Below are 22,829 nucleotides of genomic sequence, written 5' to 3'. Positions count from 1 at the left end.
CAAACCGAAAGTGACCCCAAATAGACCGGAAGTGACCTCAGGTAAACCGGAAGTGACCCCAAATCAAACCGGAAGTGACCCCAAATGTACCGGAAGTGACCTTTTTAGACCGGAAATGACCCCTAATAAACCGGAAGTGACCTCAGACGAACCGGAAGTGACCCAAATTAAACCGGAAGTGACCCAAATAAACCGGAAGTGACCCCAAATAGACCGGAAGTGACCCCAAATAGACCGGAAGTGACCTCTGGTAAACCGGAAGTGACCCCAAATCAAACCGGAAGTGACCCCAAATGAACCGGAAGTGACCTTTTTAGACCGGAAATGACCCCAAATAAACCGGAAGTGACCTCAGCTGAACCGGAAGTGACCTGTTTTAAACCGGAAGTGACCCAAATAAACCGGAAGTGACCCAAACTAGACCGGAAGTCACCTGAATCAAACCGGAAGTGACTATATTTTAACACTGAGTGGCCCAAATAGCTACATTTGCGCTAACTTTTTCGTTTTTTGTCTGATTTAACCCGTTTCAACATTTTTACCCCAAAAGTGAACCTCCTGAGGCCGTTTTTTTGTTTTGTTCCAAATTTAGAAAGATTTTGGCGCAATTGCTTTTTTTTATTTACCCATTTATTCTCTATGGGGATTCAACATTTGCTCTAACTTCTACATTTTTTAACTGATTCAACCCGTTCCAACTTTCAACTGTACATCTACCTATTCTACAACTTCCCACTTACCAAAAATTCCAAATTCGAAATTCAACCAAATTCTCCAAAATTTCGTTTTTCTACACTAATTTCTACATTTTTCAACCGATTCAACCCATTCCAACTTTCAGCTGTTCATCTTTTGCCTACCTATTCCACAACTTCCCACTTACCAAATATTCCAAACTTTCAATTTTGAAATTCACCACAAATTCTCCAAATATTCTACATTTCTCAAGTAATTCAACACGTTTCAACATCGTTCGGCAGCATTCCCCGAAAAAGTTATTCATACATTTCGCCTTCACACGCAATTTCTCCAGAAATTGCAAAATTCTAGTTATTATTATTATTATATTTTATTCTCCTCACTTTTTTGTCCCGCTTCTTCTTTCACAAAATTCATCCGATTCACTCCATTCCACTTTTCACGTATTCCAAATATTCAGGAAAGGGTGGCTTGTATTTTTCTCATTCCGAAAATTTTCCGATTCCGCAAAATTCCCAAAATTCCGACAAATTTTTCCCCATCCATTCTTAATGGCACATTCGACATTTCACAAAATTTCGTTTTTCACCTCTAACTTCTACATTTTTCAACCGATTCAACCCATTCCAACTTTCAACTGTTCATCTTTTGCCTACCTATTCCACAACTTCCCACTTACCAAAAATTCCAAATTTTCAAATTTGAAATTCAACCAAAATTCTCTCAAATTCCGTTATTCCACTCTAATTTCTACATTTTTCAACCGATTCAACCCGTTCCAACTTTCAACTGTTCATCTTTTGCCTACCTATTCCACAACTTCCCACTTACCAAAAATTCCAAATTCTCAAATTTGAAATTCAACCAAAATTCTCTAAAATTTCGTTTTTCTACTCTAATTTCTACATTTTTCGACCGATTCAACCCATTCCAAATGCATTCACCTTATGCTTCCCACATTCACTCCCATTCACCCCCACTTCCACTATGCTTACACATTCAACCCTTGACCCCCAATTCCAGTGTGGCGGCCATCTTGGATTGACCCTCAAGTGCCCCCAATGAACCCAAAATGAACCGGAAGTGCCCCAAATCAAACCGAAAGTGACCCCAAATAGACCTGAAGTGACCTCAGGTAAACCGGAAGTGACCCCAAATCAAACCGGAAGTGACCCCAAATGTACCGGAAGTGACCCTTTTAGACCGGAAATGACCCCTAATAAACCGGAAGTGACCACAGACGAACCGGAAGTGACCCAAATTAAACCGGAAGTGACCCAAATAAACCGGAAGTGACCCCAAATAGACCGGAAGTGACCCCAAATAGACCGGAAGTTACCTCTGGTAAACCGGAAGTGACCCCAAATCAAACCGGAAGTGACCCCAAATGTACCGGAAGTGACCCTTTTAGACCGGAAATGACCCCTAATAAACCGGAAGTGACCACAGACGAACCGGAAGTGACACAAATTAAACCGGAAGTGACCCAAATAAACCGGAAGTGACCCTAAATAGACCGGAAGTGACCCCAAATAGACCGGAAGTGACCTCTGGTAAACCGGAAGTGACCCCAAATCAAACCGGAAGTGACCCCAAATGAACCGGAAGTTACCTTTTTAGACCGGAAATGACCCCAAATAAACCGGAAGTGACCTCAGCTAAACCGGAAGTGACCTGTTTTAAACCGGAAGTGACCCAAATAAACCGGAAGTGACCCAAATTAGACCGGAAATGACCCGAATCAAGCCGGAAGTGACCTTATTTCAACACTAAGTTCCCCAAATAGCTACATTTGCGCTAACGTCTTCGTTTTTTGTCCGATTTAACCCGTTTCAACATTTTTACCCCAAAAGTGAACCTCCTGAGGCTGTTTTTTTTTGTTTTGTTCCAAATTTAGAAAGATTTTGGCGCAATTGCTTTTTTTTATTTTCCCATTCATTCTCTATGGGGATTCAACATTTGCTCTAACTTCTACATTTTTTAACTGATTCAACCCGTTCCAACTTTCAACTGTACATCTTTTGCCTACCTATTCCACAACTTCCCACTTACCAAAAATTCGAAATTCAACCAAATTCTCCAAAATTTCGTTTTTCTACTCTAATTTCTACATTTTTCAACCGATTCAACCCATTCCAACTTTCAACTGTTCATCTTTTGCCTACCTATTCCACAACTTCCCACTTACCAAATATTCCAAACTTTCAATTTTGAAATTCACTACAAATTCTCCAAATATTCTACATTTCTCAAGTAATTGAACACGTTTCAACATCGTTCGGCAGCATTCCCCGAAAAAGTTATTCATACATTTCGCCTTCACACGCAATTTCTCCAGAAATTGCAAAATTCTAGTTGTGTGAAGGCGAAGGCCTTCACACTTATGTTATTCTACTCCATTCACTTTATTATTATTATTTTTATATTTTATTCTCCTCACTTTTTTGTCCCGCTTCTTCTTTCACAAAATTCACCCGATTCACTCCATTCCACTTTTCACGTATTCCAAATATTCAGGAAAGGGTGGCTTGTATTTTTCTCATTCCGAACATTTTCCGATTCCGCAAAATTCCCCAAATTCCGACAAATTTTTCCCCATTCATTCTTAATGGCACATTCGACATTTCACGTTTACGTCGTTCCAATTTGAAATTCACATCATTCAGCACATTCTAATCACATTCGGAAGGATTCTCGACATTCCCAAAATTCCCAAATTCAAAAATTTCACGTTTTCACGTTAAAAATTCCGACAAATTTTCACAAAATTTCGTTTTTCAGCTCTAACTTCTACATTTTTCAACCGATTCAACTCGTTCCAACTTTCAACTGTTCATCTTTTGCCTACCTATTCCACAACGTCCCACTTCCCAAAAACTTCACATCTTTTATTTTGAAATTCAACCAAAATTCTCTAAAATTTCGTTTTTCCACTCTAATTTCTACATTTTTCAACCGATTCAACCCATTCCAACTTTCAACTGTTCATTACTTTTCTACCGATTCCACAACTTCCCACTTACCAAAAGCTTCACATCTTTTATTTTGAAATTCACACCCAATTCCTTTTCCCTTCTCATTTCTACATTTTTCAACCGATTCAACCCATTCTAACTTTCAACTGTTCATCATTTTTCTACCTATTCCACAACTTCCCACTAACCAAAAACTTCACATCTTTTATTTTGAAATTCACACCCAATTTCCTTTTCCCTTCTCATTTCTACATTTTTCAACCGATTCAACCCATTCCAACTTTCAACTGTTCATCATTTTTCTACCTATTCCACAACTTCCCACTTACCAAAAACTTCACATCTTTTATTTTGAAATTCAACCAAAATTCTCTCAAATTCCGTTTTTGTACTCTAATTTCTACATTTTTCAACCGATTCAACCCATTCCAACTTTCTACTGTTCATCATTTTTCTACCTATTCCACAACTTCCCAAATACTTCACATCTTTTATTTTGAAATTCACACCCAATTCCTTTTTCCCTTCTCATTTCTACATTTTTCAACCGATTCAACCCATTCCAACTTTCAACTGTTCATCATTTTTCTACCTATTCCACAACTTCCCACTTACCAAAAACTTCACATCTTTTATTTTGAAATTCACACCCAATTCCCTTTTCCCTTCTCATTTCTACATTTTTCAACCGATTCAACCCATTCCAACTTTCAACTGTTCATCATTTTTCTACCTATTCCACAACTTCCCACTTACCAAAAACTTCACATCTTTTATTTTGAAATTCACACTCAATTCCCTTTTCCCTTCTCATTTCTACATTTTTCAACCGATTCAACCCATTCCAACTTTCAACTGTTCATCATTTTTCTACCTATTCCACAACTTCCCACTTACCAAAAACTTCACATCTTTTATTTTGAAATTCACACCCAATTCCCTTTTCCCTTCTCATTTCTACATTTTTCAACCGATTCAACCCATTCCAACTTTCAACTGTTCATCATTTTTCTACCTATTCCACAACTTCCCACTTACCAAAAATTTTCACATCTTTTATTTTGAAATTCACACCCAATTCCCTTTTCCCTTCTCATTTCTACATTTTTCAACCGATTCAACCCATTCCAACTTTCAACTGTTCATCATTTTTCTACCTATTCCACAACTTCCCACTTACCAAAAACTTCACATCTTTTATTTTGAAATTCACACTCAATTCCCTTTTCCCTTCTCATTTCTACATTTTTCAACCGATTCAACCCATTCCAACTTTCAACTGTTCATCATTTTTCTACCTATTCCACAACTTCCCACTTACCAAAAACTTCACATCTTTTATTTTGAAATTCACACCCAATTCCCTTTTCCCTTCTCATTTCTACATTTTTCAACCGATTCAACCCATTCCAACTTTCAACTGTTCATCATTTTTCTACCTATTCCACAACTTCCCACTTACCAAAAACTTCACATCTTTTATTTTGAAATTCACACCCAATTCCCTTTTCCCTTCTCATTTCTACATTTTTCAACCGATTCAACCCATTCCAACTTTCAACTGTTCATCATTTTTCGACCTATTCCACAACTTCCCAAAACCTTCACATCTTTTATTTTGAAATTCACACCCAATTCCTTTTTCCCTTCTCATTTCTACATTTTTCAACCGATTCAACCCATTCCAACTTTCAACTGTTCATCATTTTTCTACCTATTCCACAACTTACCAAAAACTTCACATCTTTTATTTTGAAATTCACCACAAATTCTCCAAATATTCTACATTTCTCAAGTAATTCAACACGTTTCAACATCGTTCGGCAGCATTCCCCGAAAAAGTTATTCATACATTTCGCCTTCACACGCAATTTCTCCAGAAATTGCAAAATTCTAGTTATTATTATTCTTCTATTTTATTCTCCTCACTTTTTTGTCCCGTTTCATCTTTCACATAATTCATCCGATTCACTCCATTCCACTTTTCACGTATTCCAAATATTCAGGAAAGGGTGGCTTGTATTTTTCTCATTCCGAAAATTTTCCGATTCCGCAAAATTCCCAAAATTCCGACAAATTTTTCCCCATCCATTCTTAATGGCACATTCGACATTTCACAAAATTTCGTTTTTCACCTCTAACTTCTACATTTTTCAACCGATTCAACCCATTCCAACTTTCAACTGTTCATCTTTTGCCTACCTATTCCACAACTTCCCACTTACCAAAAATTCCAAATTTTCAAATTTGAAATTCAACCAAAATTCTCTCAAATTCCGTTATTCCACTCTAATTTCTACATTTTTCAACCGATTCAACCCGTTCCAACTTTCAACTGTTCATCTTTTGCCTACCTATTCCACAACTTCCCACTTACCAAAAGTTCCAAATTTTCAAATTTGAAATTCAACCAAAATTCTCTCAAATTCCGTTATTCCACTCTAATTTCTACATTTTTCAACCGATTCAACCCGTTCCAACTTTCAACTGTTCATCTTTTGCCTACCTATTCCACAACTTCCCACTTACCAAAAATTCCAAATTCTCAAATTTGAAATTCAACCAAAATTCTCTAAAATTTCGTTTTTCTACTCTAATTTCTACATTTTTCGACCGATTCAACCCATTCCACATTTATTCCCCTTATTCACCTTATGCTTACCACATTCACTCCCATTCACCCCCACTTCCACTATGCTTCCCACATTCACTCCCATTCACCCCCACTTCCACTATGCTTACACAATTCAACCCTTGACCCCCAATTCCAGTGTGGCGGCCATCTTGGATGACCCTGAAGTGCCACCAATGAACCCAGAATGAACCGGAAGTGCCCCAAATCAAACCGAAAGTGACCCCAAATAGACCGGAAGTGACCTCAGGTAAACCGGAAGTGACCCCAAATCAAACCGGAAGTGACCCCAAATGTACAGGAAGTGACCTTTTTAGACCGGAAATGACCCCTAATAAACCGGAAGTGACCTCAGACGAACCGGAAGTGACCCAAATTAAACCGGAAGTGACCCAAATAAACCGGAAGTGACGCCAAATAGACCGGAAGTTACCCCAAATAGACCGGAAGTGACCTCTGGTAAACCGGAAGTGACCCCAAATCAAACCGGAAGTGACCCCAAATGAACCGGAAGTGACCTTTTTAGACCAGAAATGACCCCAAATAAACCGGGTGACCTCAGCTAAACCGGAAGTGACCTGTTTTAAACCGGAAGTGACCCAAATAAACCGGAAGTGACCCAAACTAGACCGGAAGTGACCCGAATCAAGCCGGAAGTGACCTTATTTCAACACTAAGTGCCCCAAATAGCTACATTTGCGCTAACGTCTTCGTTTTTTGTCCGATTTAACCCGTTTCAACATTTTTACCCCAAAAGTGAACCTCCTGAGGCCGTTTTTTTTGGTTTTGTTCCAAATTTAGAAAGATTTTGGCGCAATTGCTTTTTTTTATTTTCCCATTCATTCTCTATGGGGATTCAACATTTGCTCTAACTTCTACATTTTTTAACTGATTCAACCCGTTCCAACTTTCAACTGTTCATCTTTTGCCTACCTATTCCACAACTTCCCACTTACCAACAATTCCAAATTTAAAATTCAACCAAATTCTCCAAAATTTCCTTTTTCTACTCTAACTTCTACATTTTTCTACCGATTCAACCCATTCCAACTTTCAACTGTTCATCTTTTGCCTACCTATTCCACAACTTCCCACTTACCAAATATTCCAAACTTTCAATTTTGAAATTCACCACAAATTCTCCAAATATTCTACATTTCTCAAGTAATTCAACACGTTTCAACATCGTTCGGCAGCATTCCCCGAAAAAGTTATTCATACATTTCGCCTTCACACGCAATTTCTCCAGAAATTGCAAAATTCTAGTTATTATTATTCTTCTATTTTATTCTCCTCACTTTTTTGTCCCGTTTCATCTTTCACATAATTCATCCGATTCACTCCATTCCACTTTTCACGTATTCCAAATATTCAGGAAAGGGTGGCTTGTATTTTTCTCATTCCGAAAATTTTCCGATTCCGCAAAATTCCCAAAATTCCGACAAATTTTTCCCCATCCATTCTTAATGGCACATTCGACATTTCACAAAATTTCGTTTTTCACCTCTAACTTCTACATTTTTCAACCGATTCAACCCATTCCAACTTTCAACTGTTCATCTTTTGCCTACCTATTCCACAACTTCCCACTTACCAAAAATTCCAAATTTTCAAATTTGAAATTCAACCAAAATTCTCTCAAATTCCGTTATTCCACTCTAATTTCTACATTTTTCAACCGATTCAACCCGTTCCAACTTTCAACTGTTCATCTTTTGCCTACCTATTCCACAACTTCCCACTTACCAAAAGTTCCAAATTTTCAAATTTGAAATTCAACCAAAATTCTCTCAAATTCCGTTATTCCACTCTAATTTCTACATTTTTCAACCGATTCAACCCGTTCCAACTTTCAACTGTTCATCTTTTGCCTACCTATTCCACAACTTCCCACTTACCAAAAATTCCAAATTCTCAAATTTGAAATTCAACCAAAATTCTCTAAAATTTCGTTTTTCTACTCTAATTTCTACATTTTTCGACCGATTCAACCCATTCCACATTTATTCCCCTTATTCACCTTATGCTTACCACATTCACTCCCATTCACCCCCACTTCCACTATGCTTCCCACATTCACTCCCATTCACCCCCACTTCCACTATGCTTACACAATTCAACCCTTGACCCCCAATTCCAGTGTGGCGGCCATCTTGGATGACCCTGAAGTGCCACCAATGAACCCAGAATGAACCGGAAGTGCCCCAAATCAAACCGAAAGTGACCCCAAATAGACCGGAAGTGACCTCAGGTAAACCGGAAGTGACCCCAAATCAAACCGGAAGTGACCCCAAATGTACAGGAAGTGACCTTTTTAGACCGGAAATGACCCCTAATAAACCGGAAGTGACCTCAGACGAACCGGAAGTGACCCAAATTAAACCGGAAGTGACCCAAATAAACCGGAAGTGACGCCAAATAGACCGGAAGTTACCCCAAATAGACCGGAAGTGACCTCTGGTAAACCGGAAGTGACCCCAAATCAAACCGGAAGTGACCCCAAATGAACCGGAAGTGACCTTTTTAGACCAGAAATGACCCCAAATAAACCGGAAGTGACCTCAGCTAAACCGGAAGTGACCTGTTTTAAACCGGAAGTGACCCAAATAAACCGGAAGTGACCCAAACTAGACCGGAAGTGACCCGAATCAAGCCGGAAGTGACCTTATTTCAACACTAAGTGCCCCAAATAGCTACATTTGCGCTAACGTCTTCGTTTTTTGTCCGATTTAACCCGTTTCAACATTTTTACCCCAAAAGTGAACCTCCTGAGGCCGTTTTTTTTGGTTTTGTTCCAAATTTAGAAAGATTTTGGCGCAATTGCTTTTTTTTATTTTCCCATTCATTCTCTATGGGGATTCAACATTTGCTCTAACTTCTACATTTTTTAACTGATTCAACCCGTTCCAACTTTCAACTGTTCATCTTTTGCCTACCTATTCCACAACTTCCCACTTACCAACAATTCCAAATTTAAAATTCAACCAAATTCTCCAAAATTTCCTTTTTCTACTCTAACTTCTACATTTTTCTACCGATTCAACCCATTCCAACTTTCAACTGTTCATCTTTTGCCTACCTATTCCACAACTTCCCACTTACCAAATATTCCAAACTTTCAATTTTGAAATTCACCACAAATTCTCCAAATATTCTACATTTCTCAAGTAATTCAACACGTTTCAACATCGTTCGGCAGCATTCCCCGAAAAAGTTATTCATACATTTCGCCTTCACACGCAATTTCTCCAGAAATTGCAAAATTCTAGTTATTGTGTGAAGGCGAAGGCCTTCACACATATGTTATTCTACACCATTCTCTATTATTATTATTATTCTCTTTTATTCTCCACACTTTTTTGACACGTTTCATCTTCCACATAATTCATCCGATTCACTCCATTCCACTTTTCACGTATTCCAAATATTCACGCGACGAGCGCTTGTATTTTTCTCGTTCCGAAAATTTTCCGATTCCGCAAAATTCCCAAAATTCCGACGAATTTTTCCCCATTCATTCTTAATGGCACATTCGACATTTCACATTTACGTCGTTCCAATTTGAAATTCACATCATTCAGCACATTCTAATCACATTCGGAAGGATTCTCGACATTCCCAAAATTCCCAAATTCGAAAATTTCACGTTTTCACGTTAAAAATTCCGACAAATTTTCACAAAATTTCGTTTTTCACCTCTAACTTCTACATTTTTCAACCGATTCAACTCGTTCCAACTTTCAACTGTTCATCTTTTGCCTACCTATTCCACAACGTCCCACTTACCAAAAACTTCACATCTTTTATTTTGAAATTCAACCAAAATTCTCTAAAATTTCGTTTTTCTACTCTAATTTCTACATTTTTCAACCGATTCAACCCATTCCAACTTTCAACTGTTCATTATTTTTCTACTGATTCCACAACTTCCCACTTACCAAAAGCTTCAAATCTTTTATTTTGAAATTCACACCCAATTCCTTTTCCCTTCTCATTTCTACATTTTTCAACCGATTCAACCCATTCCAACTTTCAACTGTTCATCATTTTTCTACCTATTCCACAACTTCCCACTTACCAAAAACTTCACATCTTTTATTTTGAAATTCACACCCAATTCCTTTTTCCCTTCTCATTTCTACATTTTTCAACCGATTCAACCCATTCCAACTTTCAACTGTTCATCATTTTTCTACCTATTCCACAACTTCCCACTTACCAAAAACTTCACATCTTTTATTTTGAAATTCACACCCAATTTCCTTTTCCCTTCTCATTTCTACATTTTTCAACCGATTCAACCCATTCCAACTTTCAACTGTTCATCATTTTTCTACCTATTCCACAACTTCCCACTTACCAAAAACTTCACATCTTTTATTTTGAAATTCACACCCAATTCACTTTTCCCTTCTCATTTCTACATTTTTCAACCGATTCAACCCATTCCAACTTTCAACTGTTCATCATTTTTCTACCTATTCCACAACTTCCCACTTACCAAAAACTTCACATCTTTTATTTTGAAATTCACACCCAATTCCCTTTTCCCTTCTCATTTCTACATTTTTCAACCGATTCAACCCATTCCAACTTTCAACTGTTCATCATTTTTCGACCTATTCCACAACTTCCCAAAACCTTCACATCTTTTATTTTGAAATTCACACCCAATTCCTTTTTCCCTTCTCATTTCTACATTTTTCAACCGATTCAACCCATTCCAACTTTCAACTGTTCATCATTTTTCGACCTATTCCACAACTTCCCACTTACCAAAAACTTCACATCTTTTATTTTGAAATTCGCCACAAATTCTCCAAATATTCTACATTTCTCAAGTAATTCAACACGTTTCAACATCGTTCGGCAGCATTCCCCGAAGAAGTTATTCATACATTTCGCCTTCACACGCAATTTCTCCAGAAATTGCAAAATTCTAGTTGTGTGAAGGCGAAGGCCTTCACACATATGTTATTCTACACCATTCTCTATTATTATTATTATTCTCTTTTATTCTCCACACTTTTTTGACACGTTTCATCTTCCACATAATTCATCCGATTCACTCCATTCCACTTTTCACGTATTCCAAATATTCACGCGACGAGCGCTTGTATTTTTCTCGTTCCGAAAATTTTCCGATTCCGCAAAATTCCCAAAATTCCGACAAATTTTTCCCCATTCATTCTTAATGGCACATTCGACATTTCACATTTACGTCGTTCCAATTTGAAATTCACATCATTCAGCACATTCTAATCACATTCGGAAGGATTCTCGACATTCCCAAAATTCCCAAATTCGAAAATTTCACGTTTTCACGTTAAAAATTCCGACAAATTTTCACAAAATTTCGTTTTTCACCTCTAACTTCTACATTTTTCAACCGATTCAACTCGTTCCAACTTTCAACTGTTCATCTTTTGCCTACCTATTCCACAACGTCCCACTTACCAAAAACTTCACACCTTTTATTTTGAAATTCAACCAAAATTCTCTAAAATTTCGTTTTTCTACTCTAATTTCTACATTTTTCAACCGATTCAACCCATTCCAACTTTCAACTGTTCATTATTTTTCTACTGATTCCACAACTTCCCACTTACCAAAAGCTTCAAATCTTTTATTTTGAAATTCACACCCAATTCCTTTTCCCTTCTCATTTCTACATTTTTCAACCGATTCAACCCATTCCAACTTTCAACTGTTCATCATTTTTCTACCTATTCCACAACTTCCCACTTACCAAAAACTTCACATCTTTTATTTTGAAATTCACACCCAATTCCTTTTTCCCTTCTCATTTCTACATTTTTCAACCGATTCAACCCATTCCAACTTTCAACTGTTCATCATTTTTCTACCTATTCCACAACTTCCCACTTACCAAAAACTTCACATCTTATATTTTAAAATTCACACCCAATTTCCTTTTCCCTTCTCATTTCTACATTTTTCAACCGATTCAACCCATTCCAACTTTCAACTGTTCATCATTTTTCTACCTATTCCACAACTTCCCACTTACCAAAAACTTCACATCTTTTATTTTGAAATTCAACCAAAATTCTCTCAAATTCCGTTTTTGTACTCTAATTTCTACATTTTTCAACCGATTCAACCCATTCCAACTTTCAACTGTTCATCATTTTTCTACCTATTCCACAACTTCCCAAATACTTCACATCTTTTATTTTGAAATTCACACCCAATTCCTTTTCCCTTCTCATTTCTACATTTTTCAACCGATTCAACCCATTCCAACTTTCAACTGTTCATCATTTTTCTACCTATTCCACAACTTCCCACTCACCAAAAACTTCACATCTTTTATTTTGAAATTCACACCCAATTCCCTTTTCCCTTCTCATTTCTACATTTTTCAACCGATTCAACCGATTCCAACTTTCAACTGTTCATCATTTTTCTACCTATTCCACAACTTCCCACTTACCAAGAACTTCACATCTTTTATTTTGAAATTCACACTCAATTCCCTTTTCCCTTCTCATTTCTACATTTTTCAACCGATTCAACCCATTCCAACTTTCAACTGTTCATCATTTTTCTACCTATTCCACAACTTCCCACTTACCAAAAACTTCACATATTTTATTTTGAAATTCAAACCCAATTCCCTTTTCCCTTCTCATTTCTACATTTTTCAACCGATTCAACCCATTCCAACTTTCAACTGTTCATTATTTTTCTACCTATTCCACAACTTCCCACTTACCAAAAACTTCACATCTTTTATTTTGAAATTCACACCCAATTCCCTTTTCCCTTCTCATTTCTACATTTTTCAACCGATTCAACCCATTCCAACTTTCAACTGTTCATCATGTTTCTACCTATTCCACAACTTCCCACTTACCAAAAACTTCACATCTTTTATTTTGAAATTCACACTCAATTCCCTTTTCCCTTCTCATTTCTACATTTTTCAACCGATTCAACCCATTCCAACTTTCAACTGTTCATCATTTTTCTACCTATTCCACAACTTCCCACTTACCAAAAACTTCACATCTTTTATTTTGAAATTCACACCCAATTCCCTTTTCCCTTCTCATTTCTACATTTTTCAACCGATTCAACCCATTCCAACTTTCAACTGTTCATCATTTTTCTACCTATTCCACAACTTCCCACTTACCAAAAACTTCACATCTTTTATTTTGAAATTCACCACAAATTCTCCAAATATTCTACATTTCTCAAGTAATTCAACACGTTTCAACATCGTTCGGCAGCATTCCCCGAAGAAGTTATTCATACATTTCGCCTTCACACGCAATTTCTCCAGAAATTGCAAAATTCTAGTTGTGTGAAGGCGAAGGCCTTCACACATATGTTATTCTACTCCATTTACTTTATTATTATTATTATTATTATTCTATTTTATTCCCGCCACTTTTTTGTCCCGCTTCTTCTTCCACAAAATTCATCCGATTCACTCCATTCCACTTTTCACGTATTCCAAATATTCACGACATGAGCGCTTGTATTTTTCTCATTCCGAAAATTTTCCGATTCCGCAAGATTCCCAAAATTCCGACAAATTTTTCCCCATCCATTCTTAATGGCACATTCCACATTTCACAAAATTTCGTGTTTCACCTCTAACTTCTACATTTTTCAACCGATTCAACCCATTCCAACTTTCAACTGTTCATCTTTTGCCTACCTATTCCACAACTTCCCACTTACCAAAAATTCCAAATTCTCAAATTTGAAATTCAACCAAAATTCTCTCAAATTCCGTTATTCCACTCTAATTTCTACATTTTTCAACCGATTCAACCCATTCCAAATGCATTCACCTTATGCTTCCCACATTCACTCCCATTCACCCCCACTTCCACTACGCCTACACATTCAACCCTTGACCCCCAATTCCAGTGTGGCGGCCATCTTGGATTGACCCTCAAGTGCCCCCAATGAACCCAAAATGAACCGGAAGTGCCCCAGATCAAACCGAAAGTGACCCCAAATAGACCGGAAGTGACCTCAGGTAAACCGGAAGTGACCCCAAATCAAACCGGAAGTGACCCCAAATGTACCGGAAGTGGCCTTTTTAGACCGGAAATGACCCCTAATAAACCGGAAGTGACCTCAGACGAACCGGAAGTGACCCAAATTAAACCGGAAGTGACCCAAATAAACCGGAAGTGACCCCAAATAGACCGGAAGTGACCCCAAATAGACCGGAAGTGACCTCAGGTAAACCGGAAGTGACCCCAAATCAAACCGGAAGTGACCCAAAATGAACCGGAAGTTACCTTTTTAGACCGGAAATGACCCCAAATAAACCGGAAGTGACCTCAGCTAGACCGGAAGTGACCTGTTTTAAACCGGAAGTGACCCAAATAAACCGGAAGTGACCCCAAATAGACCGGAAGTGACCCCAAATAGACCGGAAGTGACCTCTGGTAAACCGGAAGTGACCCCAAATCAAACCGGAAGTGACCCCAAATGAACCGGAAGTGACCTTTTTAGACCGGAAATGACCCAAAATAAACCGGAAGTGACCTCAGCTAAACCGGAAGTGACCGATTTTAAACCGGAAGTGACCCAAATAAACCGGAAGTTACCCAAATTACACCGGAAATGACCCGAATCAAGCCGGAAGTGACCTTATTTCAACACTAAGTGCCCCAAATGGCTACATTTGCGCTAACGTCTTCGTTTTTTGTCCGATTTAACCCGTTTCAACATTTTTACCCCAAAAGTGAACCTCCTGAGGCCGTTTTTTTTGGTTTTGTTCCAAATTTAGAAAGATTTTGGCGCAATTGCTTTTTTTTATTTTCCCATTCATTCTCTATGGGGATTCAACATTTGCTCTAACTTCTACATTTTTTAACTGATTCAACCCGTTCCAACTTTCAACTGTTCATCTTTTGCCTACCTATTCCACAACTTCCCACTTACCAACAATTCCAAATTTAAAATTCAACCAAATTCTCCAAAATTTCGTTTTTCTACTCTAACTTCTACATTTTTCTACCGATTCAACCCATTCCAACTTTCAACTGTTCATCTTTTGCCTACCTATTCCACAACTTCCCACTTACCAAATATTCCAAACTTTCAATTTTGAAATTCACCACAAATTCTCCAAATATTCTACATTTCTCAAGTAATTCAACACGTTTCAACATCGTTCGGCAGCATTCCCCGAAAAAGTTATTCATACATTTCGCCTTCACACGCAATTTCTCCAGAAATTGCAAAATTCTAGTTATTATTATTATTCTTCTATTTTATTCTCCTCACTTTTCTGTCCCGCTTCTTCTTTCACAAAATTCATCCGATTCACTCCATTCCACTTTTCACGTATTCCAAATATTCAGGAAAGGGTGGCTTGTATTTTTCTCATTCCGAAAATTTTCCGATTCCGCAAAATTCCCAAAATTCCGACAAATTTTTCCCCATCCATTCTTAATGGCACATTCGACATTTCACAAAATTTCGTTTTTCACCTCTAACTTCTACATTTTTCAACCGATTCAACCCATTCCAACTTTCAACTGTTCATTTTTTGCCTACCTATTCCACAACTTCCCACTTACCAAAAATTCCAAATTTTCAAATTTGAAATTCAACCAAAATTCTCTAAAATTCCGTTATTCCACTCTACTTTCTACATTTTTCAACCGATTCAACCCATTCCAACTTTCAACTGTTCATCTTTTGCCTACCTATTCCACAACTTCCCACTTACCAAAAATTCCAAATTCTCAAATTTGAAATTCAACCAAAATTCTCTAAAATTTCGTTTTTCTACTCTAATTTCTACATTTTTCGACCGATTCAACCCATTCCACATTTATTCCCCTTATTCACCTTATGCTTCCCACATTCACTCCCATTCACCCCCACTTCCACTATGCTTCCCACATTCACTCCCATTCACCCCCACTTCCACTATGCTTACACAATTCAACCCTTGACCCCCAATTCCAGTGTGGCGGCCATCTTGGATGACCCTGAAGTGCCACCAATGAACCCAGAATGAAACGGAAGTGCCCCAAATCAAACCGAAAGTGACCCCAAATAGACCGGAAGTGACCTCAGGTAAACCGGAAGTGACCCCAAATCAAACCGGAAGTGACCCCAAATGTACCGGAAGTGACCTTTTTAGACCGGAAACGACCCCTAATAAACCGGAAGTGACCTCAGACGAACCGGAAGTGACCCAAATTAAACCGGAAGTGACCCAAATAAACCCGAAGTGACCCCAAATAGACCGGAAGTGACCCCAAATAGACCGGAAGTGACCTCTGGTAAACCGGAAGTGACCCCAAATCAAACCGGAAGTGACCCCAAATGTACCGGAAGTGACCCTTTTAGACCGGAAATGACCCCTAATAAACCGGAAGTGACCACAGACGAACCGGAAGTGACCCAAATAAACCGGAAGTGACCCCAAGTAGACCGGAAGTGACCCCAAATAGACCGGAAGTGACCTCTGGTAAACCGGAAGTGACCCCAAATCAAACCGGAAGTGACCCAAAATGAACCGGAAATGACCCCAAATAAACCGGAAGTGACCTCAGCTAAACCGGAAGTGACCTGTTTTAAACCGGAAGTGACCCAAATAAACCGGAAGTGACCCAAATTAGACCGGAAATGACCCGAATCAAGCCGGAAGTGACCTTATTTCAACACTAAGTGCCCCAAATAGCTACATTTGCGCTAACGTCTTCGTTTTTTGTCCGATTTAACCCGTTTCAACATTTTTACCCCAAAAGTGAACCTCCTGAGGCCGTTTTTTTTGGTTTTGTTCCAAATCTAGAAAGATTTTGGCGCAATTGCTTTTTTTTATTTTCCCATTCATTCTCTATGGGGATTCAACATTTGCTCTAACTTCTACATTTTTTAACTGATTCAACCCGTTCCAACTTTCAACTGTTCATCTTTTGCCTACCTATTCCACAACTTCCCACTTACCAACAATTCCAAATTTAAAATTCAACCAAATTCTCCAAAATTTCGTTTTTCTACTCTAACTTCTACATTTTTCTACCGATTCAACCCATTCCAACTTTCAACTGTTCATCTTTTGCCTACCTATTCCACAACTTCCCACTTACCAAATATTCCAAACTTTCAATTTTGAAATTCACCACAAATTCTCCAAATATTCTACATTTCTCAAGTAATTCAACACGTTTCAACATCGCTCGGCAGCATTCCCCGAAAAAGTTATTCATACATTTCGCCTTCACACGCAATTTCTCCAGAAATTGCAAAATTCTAGTTATTATTATTATTCTTCTATTTTATTCTCCACACTTTTTTGACACGTTTCATCTTCCACATAATTCATCCGATTCACTCCATTCCACTTTTCACGTATTCCAAATATTCACGACATGAGCGCTTATATTTTTCTCGTTCCGAAAATTTTCCGATTCCGCAAAATTCCCAAAATTCCGACAAATTTTTCCCCATTCATTCTTAATGGCACATTCGACATTTCACATTTACGTCGTTCCAATTTGAAATTCACATCATTCAGCACATTCTAATCACATTCGGAAGGATTCTCGACATTCCCAAAATTCCCAAATTCGAAAATTTCTCGTTTTCACGTTAAAAATTCCGACAAATTTTCACAAAATTTCGTTTTTCACCTCTAACTTCTACATTTTTCAACCGATTCAACTCGTTCCAACTTTCAACTGTTCATCTTTTGCCTACCTATTCCACAACGTCCCACTTACCAAAAACTTCACATCTTTTATTTTGAAATTCAACCAAAATTCTCTAAAATTTCGTTTTTCTACTCTAATTTCTACATTTTTCAACCGATTCAACCCATTCCAACTTTCAACTGTTCATCATTTTTCTACCGATTCCACAACTTCCCACTTACCAAAAGCTTCACATCTTTTATTTTGAAATTCACACCCAATTCCTTTTCCCTTCTCATTTCTACATTTTTCAACCGATTCAACCCATTCCAACTTTCAACTGTTCATCATTATTCTACCTATTCCACAACTTCCCACTTACCAAAAACTTCACATCTTTTATTTTGAAATTCACACCCAATTTCCTTTTCCCTTCTCATTTCTACATTTTTCAACCGATTCAACCCATTCCAACTTTCAACTGTTCATCATTTTTCTACCTATTCCACAACTTCCCACTTACCAAAAACTTCACATATTTTATTTTGAAATTCAACCAAAATTCTCTCAAATTCCGTTTTTGTACTCTAATTTCTACATTTTTCAACCGATTCAACCCATTCCAACTTTCAACTGTTCATCATTTTTCTACCTATTCCACAACTTCCCAAATACTTCACATCTTTTATTTTGAAATTTACACCCAATTCCTTTTTCCCTTCTCATTTCTACATTTTTCAACCGATTCAACCCATTCCAATTTTCAACTGTTCATCTTTTGCCTACCTATTCCACAACTTCCCACTTACCAAAAATTCCACATTTTCAAATTTGAAATTCAACCAAATTCTCAAAAATTCAGTTTTTCAACTCTCATTTCTACATTTTTCGACCGATTCAACCCATTCCAAATTTATTCACCTTATGCTTCCCACATTCACTCCCATTCACCCCCACTTCCACTACGCTTACACATTCAACCCTTGACCCCCAATTCCAGTGTGGTGGCCATCTTGGATGACCCTCAAGTGCCCCCAATGAACCCAAAATGAACCGGAAGTGCCCCAAATCAAACCGAAAGTGACCCCAAATAGACCGGAAGTGACCTCAGGTAAACCGGAAGTGACCCCAAATCAAACCGGAAGTGACCCCAAATGTACCGGAAGTGACCTTTTTAGACCGGAAATGACCCCTGATAAACCGGAAGTGACCTCAGACGAACCGGAAGTGAACCAAATTAAACCGGAAGTGACCCAAATAAACCGGAAGTGACCCCAAATAGACCGGAAGTGACCCCAAATAGACCGGAAGTGACCTCAGGCAAACCGGAAGTGACCCCAAATGTACCGGAAGTGACCTTTTTAGACCGGAAATGACCCCTAATAAACCGGAAGTGACCTCAGATGAACCGGAAGTGACCCAAATTAAACCGGAAGTGACCCAAATAAACCGGAAGTGACCCAAATTAGACCGGAAATGACCCGAATCAAGCCGGAATTGACCTTATTTCAACACTAAGTGCCCCAAATAGCTACATTTGCGCTAACTATTTCGTTTTTTGTCCGATTTAACCCGTTTCAACATTTTTACCCCAAAAGTGAACCTCCTGAGGCCGTTTTTTTTGGTTTTGTTCCAAATCTAGAAAGATTTTGGCGCAATTGCTTTTTTTTATTTTCCCATTCATTCTCTATGGGGATTCAACATTTGCTCTAACTTCTACATTTTTTAACTGATTCAACCCGTTCCAACTTTCAACTGTTCATCTTTTGCCTACCTATTCCACAACTTCCCACTTACCAACAATTCCAAATTTAAAATTCAACCAAATTCTCCAAAATTTCGTTTTTCTACTCTAACTTCTAAATTTTTCTACCGATTCAACCCATTCCAACTTTCAACTGTTCATCTTTTGCCTACCTATTCCACAACTTCCCACTTACCAAATATTCCAAACTTTCAATTTTGAAATTCACCACAAATTCTCCAAATATTCTACATTTCTCAAGTAATTCAACACGTTTCAACATCGTTCGGCAGCATTCCCCGAAAAAGTTATTCATACATTTCGCCTTCACACGCAATTTCTCCAGAAATTGCAAAATTCTAGTTATTATTATTCTTCTATTTTATTCTCCTCACTTTTTTGTCCCGTTTCATCTTTCACATAATTCATCCGATTCACTCCATTCCACTTTTCACGTATTCCAAATATTCAGGAAAGGGGTGCTTGTATTTTTCTCATTCCGAAAATTTTCCGATTCCGCAAAATTCCCAAAATTCCGACAAATTTTTCCCCATCCATTCTTAATGGCACATTCGACATTTCACAAAATTTCGTTTTTCACCTCTAACTTCTACATTTTTCAACCGATTCAACCCATTCCAACTTTCAACTGTTCATCTTTTGCCTACCTATTCCACAACTTCCCACTTACCAAAAATTCCAAATTTTCAAATTTGAAATTCAACCGAAATTCTCTCAAATTCCGTTATTCCACTCTAATTTCTACATTTTTCAACCGATTCAACCCGTTCCAACTTTCAACTGTTCATCTTTTGCCTACCTATTCCACAACTTCCCACTTACCAAAAGTTCCAAATTTTCAAATTTGAAATTCAACCAAAATTCTCTCAAATTCCGTTATTCCACTCTAATTTCTACATTTTTCAACCGATTCAACCCGTTCCAACTTTCAACTGTTCATCTTTTGCCTACCTATTCCACAACTTCCCACTTACCAAAAATTCCAAATTCTCAAATTTGAAATTCAACCAAAATTCTCTAAAATTTCGTTTTTCTACTCTAATTTCTACATTTTTCGACCGATTCAACCCGTTCCACATTTATTCCCCTTATTCACCTTATGCTTACCACATTCACTCCCATTCACCCCCACTTCCACTATGCTTCCCACATTCACTCCCATTCACCCCCACTTCCACTATGCTTACACAATTCAACCCTTGACCCCCAATTCCAGTGTGGCGGCCATCTTGGATGACCCTGAAGTGCCACCAATGAACCCAGAATGAACCGGAAGTGCCCCAAATCAAACCGAAAGTGACCCCAAATAGACCGGAGGTGACCTCAGGTAAACCGGAAGTGACCCCAAATCAAACCGGAAGTGACCCCAAATGTACCGGAAGTGACCATTTTAGACCGGAAATGACCCCTAATAAACCGGAAGTGACCTCAGACGAACCGGAAGTGACCCAAATTAAACCGGAAGTGACCCAAATTAAACCGGAAGTGACCCAAATAAACCGGAAGTGACCCCAAATAGACCGGAAGTGACCTCTGGTAAACCGGAAGTGACCCCAAATCAAACCGGAAGTGACCCCAAATGAACCGGAAGTGACCTATTTAGACCGGAAATGACCCCAAATAAACCGGAAGTGACCTCAGCTAAACCGGAAGTGACCTGTTTTAAACCGGAAGTGACCCAAATAAACCGGAAGTGACCCAAACTAGACCGGAAGTGACCCGAATCAAACCGGAAGTGACCTTATTTCAACACTGAGTGGCCCAAATAGCTACATTTGCGCTAACTTTTTCGTTTTTTGTCTGATTTAACCCGTTTCGACATTTTTACCCCAAAAGTGAACCTCCTGAGGCCGTTTTTTTTTTTTGTTCCAAATTTAGAAAGATTTTGGCGCAATTGCTTTTTTTTATTTTCCCATTCATTCTCTATGGGGATTCAACATTTGCTCTAACTTCTACATTTTTTAACTGATTCAACTCGTTCCAACTTTCAACTGTACATCTTTTGCCTACCTATTCCACAACTTCCCACTTACCAAAAATTCCAAATTCGAAATTCAACCAAATTCTCCAAAATTTCGTTTTTCTACTCTAATTTCTACATTTTTCAACCGATTCAACCCATTCCAACTTTCAACTGTTCATCTTTTGCCTACCTATTCCACAACTTCCCACTTACCAAAAATTCCAAACTTTCAAATTTGAAATTCACCACAAATTCTCCAAATATTCTACATTTCTCAAGTAATTCAACACGTTTCAACATCGTTCGGCAGCATTCCCCGAAAAAGTTATTCATACATTTCGCCTTCACACGCAATTTCTCCAGAAATTGCAAAATTCTAGTTCTATATATAATGCTACGGATGACGCCACTATATAGGTTGGAAACTCGGGTTATAATTTCAATGTCGGAGTTTAAACTCGGGTTGCAGTTTCCGAATGCCATACGTAATGGGTGTTGTAAGTAAGTAAGTAAGTAAGTAAGTAAGTAAGTAAGTAAGTAAGTAAGTAAGTAAGTAAGTAAGTAAGTAAGTAAATAAATAAAAAAATAAATACATAAATAAATAAATAAATAAATAAAGCTTACAGCACCCGGTATTCCCAGGCGGTTTCCCATTCAAGTACTAACCAGGGCCCTGCTTAGCTTCCGAGATCGGACGAGATCGGGAGTTCTCAGGGTAGTATGGCCGTAAACCGTGATCACTCTCAAAATCGTGCATTTTATATATAATGCTACGGATGACGCCAATATAGGTTGGAAACACGGGTTATAATTTCAATGTCGGAGTTTAAACTCGGTTTGCAGTTTCCGAATGCCATACGTAATGGGTGTTGTAAGTAAGTAAGTAAGTAAGTAAGTAAGTAAGTAAGTAAGTAAGTAAGTAAGTAAGTAAGTAAGTAAGTAAGTAAGTAAGTAAGTAAGTAAGTAAGTAAGTAAGTAAGTAAGTAAGTAAATAAATAAATGAATAAATAAAGCTTACAGCACCTGGTATTCCCAGGCGGTCTCCCATCCAAGTACTAACCAGGCCCGACCGTGCTTAGCTTCCGAGATCGGACGAGATCGGGCGTTCTCAGGGTAGTATGGCCGTAAGCCGTGATCACACTCAAAATCG

At 38.1% G+C, this 22,829-nt stretch overlaps 1 non-coding gene and 1 pseudogene across 1 annotated transcript; both read right to left on the bottom strand.

Moving 5' to 3' along the window:
- Positions 1–22,296: 22,296 nt before the first annotated feature.
- Positions 22,297–22,411, bottom strand: LOC133147815 (5S ribosomal RNA; annotated as a pseudogene).
- A 279-nt stretch (positions 22,412–22,690) lies between these two features.
- LOC133148105 (5S ribosomal RNA) lies at positions 22,691–22,809 on the bottom strand. The gene has a single exon (XR_009712322.1). It is a non-coding gene; the product is annotated as a 5S ribosomal RNA (ribosomal RNA).
- Between the last annotated feature and the right edge of the window lie 20 nt (positions 22,810–22,829).

The sequence above is a fragment of the Syngnathus typhle genome, unplaced genomic scaffold (assembly GCF_033458585.1).
Source record: "Syngnathus typhle isolate RoL2023-S1 ecotype Sweden unplaced genomic scaffold, RoL_Styp_1.0 HiC_scaffold_42, whole genome shotgun sequence".
NCBI lineage: Eukaryota > Metazoa > Chordata > Actinopteri > Syngnathiformes > Syngnathidae > Syngnathus > Syngnathus typhle.
This window is presented reverse-complemented; position numbering and strand designations above follow the sequence as displayed.